At 37.6% G+C, this 4891-nt stretch overlaps 1 pseudogene; it reads right to left on the bottom strand.

Moving 5' to 3' along the window:
• Positions 1–1950: 1950 nt before the first annotated feature.
• On the bottom strand, positions 1951–2448 carry LOC129551368 (actin-related protein 3 pseudogene; annotated as a pseudogene).
• Positions 2449–4891: the final 2443 nt, after the last annotated feature.

Here is a 4891-nt window from a genome sequence, read left to right as displayed (position 1 = left end):
AGTTGTGTCTGACTCTTTGCAACCCTATGGAATGTAGCCCGTCAGGCTCCTCTGTCCGTGGAGTTCTCCAGGCAAGAATACTGGAGTGGCTTGCTGTTCCCTTCTCCAGAGGATCTTCCTGACCCAGGTATAGAACCTGGGTCTCCTGCATGGCAGGCAGCCTCTTTACTGTCTGAGCCATCAGAGAAACCCAAGTGTCTTTTAATTTCATGGCTGCAGGTACCATGTGCAGTGATTTTGAAGCCCAGGAAAATAAAGTCTGTCACGGTTTCCATTTTTCCCATCTATTTGCCATGAAATCATGGGACTAGATGCCATGATCTTAGTTTTTTGAATGCTGAATTTCAAGCCAGCTTTTTCACTCTCCTCTTTCACCCTAATCAAGAGGCTCTTTAGTTCCTCACTTTCTGCCATTAGGATGGTGCCATCTTCTTATGTGAGGTTATTGATATTTCTCCTGGCAATCTTGATTCCAGCTTGTGATTCATTCAGCTCAGCATTTCACATGATTCACCCTGAATAGAAGTTAAATAACTAGGGTAACAATACAGCCTTGTACTCTTTTCCCAGTTTTTAACCAGTCAGTTGTTCCATGTCCAGTTCTAACTGTTGATTCTTGATTCAAATGTAAGTTTCTCAGGAGACTAGTAAGGTTGTCTGGTATTCCCATCTCTTTAAGAATTTTCCAGTTTGTTGTGATTCGCACAGTCAAAGGATTTAGCATAGTAAATGAAGCAGAACATTTTTCTGAAACTCCTTTGCTTTCTGCATGATCCAGTCAGTGTTAGCAATTTGATCTCTGGTTCCTCTGAGTTTTCCAAACCCAGTTTGTACATCTGGAAGTTCATGGTTCACATATTGCTGAAGCCTGGCTTAAAGGATTTTGAGCATAACCTTGCTAGCAGATACATGCTACAGGTGGAAAAACCTTGAAAACACTTTGAAGCCAGACACAAAGCCCAACAGAAAACAAAAAACAAAGGAAAATAGAGGAAGAGAAAAGAAAAAAAAATAGCAAAGAGGGAACAAATCTATTAGAATCACCTCAAATCAGCTAATAGAGATTTAATTGACTTTGCCAGTCTGCCTCATTTCTGCCATAGGAGAGGGGTTAGAAAATTTGTCTTAGCAGAGAACTGTTTGCACCTGCAGCAAACACTATGTGTCTGCCTCTCATAGGTTGGGTCGGTGGCATCTGCTTAAGACATGAACCAGAAAAAAATTTCAGTAAACATAGGCTGAAACTGGTGTGTTAATACCTGAATGTTGGAGCATTGCTTTAAAAAAAAGATCCAACAGGCTGTCTTTATTAATTTTTTCTCTTTTTTTTAGCAAGAAAGAGACCAATGAATTAGACTTAATCAAATACACGGTTGGCTCTTGGACAATGTGGGGGTAGGGGTGTGGACCCTCTACTCAGTCAAAAACATAAGTTATAGTGAGCCCTTCATAGTTCGTTTGTCTGTGTGGTTCCTCCATATATGTGATTGCATATCTACAAATTCAGTCAACTACAGAATGTGTAGAACTGCAGTATTTATTGTTGAAAAAATCCGTATATAAGTGAACCTGCACAGTTCAAACCCTTGTTGTTCAAGGGTCAACTGTACTAGCTTCTCAGCTATAAAAACACTTGCAGCAAAAACCACTTTCTTTCAGTGTGGTTGGTAGCATTTCTTAATTACTGGAATTCTTTGTCCTATAAATAAATAATGGCAAGTGTCATGAGGCCACTTAAATTAAAAAAAAATGATTTATTGTGGTAACATATAGCATGAAATTTACATTTTAGCCATTTTAAGTGTTCTAATCAGCGGCATTAAATTCACTCACATTGTTGTGTATGAGGCTCCTTTTTGAAATGTATCATTTACTTGGTCATTTTTTCCTTCAAAATATAAAAGTGACACTCAAAATCTCTGCACATCCAGTTAAGTGAGGTCAGTGTTCTTACTCACTTAAGAGAACTCTGACATCAATAAGATAATGCTGAATTACCTCATCTACTACTTCTTAGGTAGGTAAAGTCTAGATTAGCAAAATCTGGATGAAAAAAAGATTTCAGGTTCCAAGGATCTGTCATAACCAACATCAATGGAAAATTCTTTCTTTGAGATTGCCTTGATTCCAGTATACTTTGGCCTCTCTTTGTCATACTTGTTAAATTCTTTTACTAAATCTGGGCAAATATAACTATACACTCTTTTACTTCCATAGCTGTTTCCAGGGATTGCCCTAGAGGAATTCCTACTTCTTCGCCTCTCAGCAATTGCTGAATGAAATACAGTACAGCTTACCTTGTGATTGGAATGTGCTTACTTCAGCTGCCAATCACATGTCCTATAGCCATAGAAAGGACAGGAGTGACTCCATCTTAATACCAACCACTGTCAGTTTTCCTACTCGTTTTGATGCTCAGGATGTTGTTAATGCAAGCATAGCCTGCATGGTTCTATATGAGCCATGAAGTACTCAAACAGTATTTCAGTAGTATATTTTATTTTCAGGAGCATTAAGTGGAGATTTAATCAGAATAAAGTAGTGACCTTCAAGTTGTACTTTAAGTATAGAGACATTATTTTCTCCATAAACCTTTCCACTAGGTAACAGTCTTAAACTATACCATGGTGGACAGTCCACTTTATGAAGCATGTGGCTTTTTCTTTTACTTCATTCTTTTTCACCTCTAATTTTGTTTATTTAGACTCTTGTTTTCTTAGTGAGTCTGGCTGAAGGCTTATCAAGATTTATATTATGTTGTTTATATTTTCATAAAACCAGTTCTTAGTTTCATTGATCTTTTTTATTGTGTGTTTTTTGGGAACTTTATTTATTTCTGCTCTGAACTATATTGTTTTCTTCCTTCTGTTAAGTTTGGGCCTTTTCTAAATCTGTCAGATGGAAAGTTAGCTTGTTTATTTTAGATTTTTCTTATTTCTTGTGGTAGGCCTATATTGCTATAAGCTTTCTTCTTAGAACTGCTTTTGCTATATCCTATAGATTTTGAAAAGTTTAACTTCTGTTTTCATTCATCTCAAGGTATTTTTTAATTTCCTCTTTAATTTCTTTGTGGATTCTTTTTATTAGTAACATGTTGTTTAATCTCTACATGTTTGTGTTTTTTTCCCCCATTTTTCTTCCTGTAATTGATTTCTAGTTTCATACTGTTGTGGTTGGAAATGATATTTAATCTAATTTCAATTTTTTAAACTTACTGAGACTTGTTTTGTGGCCACCATGTTATCTATCCTGGAGAAAATTCCATGTGCACTTGAAAAAAGTGTATATTCTGGGTTTTTGTTTGTTTGATGGCATGTTCTGTATGCGTGCTCAGTTATTTTAGTCATGTCTGACTCTCTTTGAGCCTATGGATTGTAGCCCTCCAGGCTCCTCTGTCCATGGGATTCTCCAGGCAAGAATACTGGAGTAGGTTGCCATGCTCTCCTCCTGGGGATCTTCCCAACCCAAGGATCAAACCCATATCTCTTATGTCTCCTTCATTGGCAGGCAGGTTCTTGACCACTAGTGACACTTGGGAAGCTTCAGATATCTATTAAGTCTATGTGGTGTAATGTGGAATTTAAGGCCACTATTTCCTTATTAGTATTTTGTTTAGATGTCCTGTCTATTGATCTAAGTAGTATATTCAAGTATCCTACTATTATTGTATTACTATCAATTTCTTCCTTTATGTCTGCTAATATTTGCTTTACATATTTAGATGCTCTGATATTAAAGGCGTTAAACCTGGTAGACAGAGTACCTAAAGAACTATAGACAGAAATTTGTAATATAGTATGGGAGGCAGTGACCAAAACTATCCTAAAGAAAAAGAAATGCAAGAAGGCAAAGTGGTTGTCTGAGGAGGCTTTGCAAATAGCTGAAAAAATAAAGAGAAGCAAAAGATGTGGAAAGAAAGGAAAGATACAGCCAACTGAATGCAGAGTTCCAGAGAAAAGGAAGGAGAGATGAGAAGGCCTTCTTAAATGAACAATGCAAAGAAATAGAGGAAAACAATAGAATGGGAAAGACTAGAGATCTCCTTAAGAAAATTGGAGATATCAAGGGAAAATTTCATGTAAGGATGGGCACCATAAAAGACGGAAACAGTAAGGACCTAACAGAAACAGAAGAGATTAGGAAGAGGTGGCAAGAATACACAGAAGAACTATACAAAAAGGGTCTTGATGACCTGGATAACCATGATGGTGTGGTCACTCATCTAGAGCCAGATATCCTGGAATGTGAAATCAAATGGGCCTTAGGAAGCATCACTGTGAACAAAGCTAGTGGAAGTGATGAAATTCCAGCTGAGCTATTTCAAATCCTAAGAGATGATGCTGTTAAAGTGCTGCCCTCAATATGTCAGTAAATTTGGAAAACTCAGCAGTGGCCACAGGACTGGAAACGGTCAATTTTCATTCCAATCTCAAAGAAGGACAATGCCATAGAATGTTCAAGCTGCTGTACAGTTGCACTCATTTCACATGCTAGCCAAGGTTATGCTCAAAATCCTTCCAGTTAGGCTTCAGCAGTACATGAACTGAGAACTTCTATATATGCAAACTGGGTTGAGAAAAGGCAGAGGAACCAGAGATCAAATTGCCAATATTTTTTGGATCATGGAGAAAACAAAGGAGTTCCAGAAAAGCATCTACTTCTGCTTCATTGACTATGTTAAAGCCTTTGACTGTGTGGGTCACAGCAAACTGTGGAAAATTCTTCTAGAGATGGGAATACCAGACCACCTTACCTGTCTCCTGAGAAACCTGTATGTGGGTCAAGAATCAATATTTAGATCTAGACATGGAACAACTGACTGGTTCAAATTGGGAAAGGAGTACAACAAGGCTGTGTATTGTCACCCTGCTCATTTAACTTCTGTTCAGAG

Source organism: Moschus berezovskii, chromosome 1, assembly GCF_049115385.1.
Source record: "Moschus berezovskii isolate FMDL1 chromosome 1, NW_MosBer_1.0, whole genome shotgun sequence".
NCBI lineage: Eukaryota > Metazoa > Chordata > Mammalia > Artiodactyla > Moschidae > Moschus > Moschus berezovskii.
This window is presented reverse-complemented; position numbering and strand designations above follow the sequence as displayed.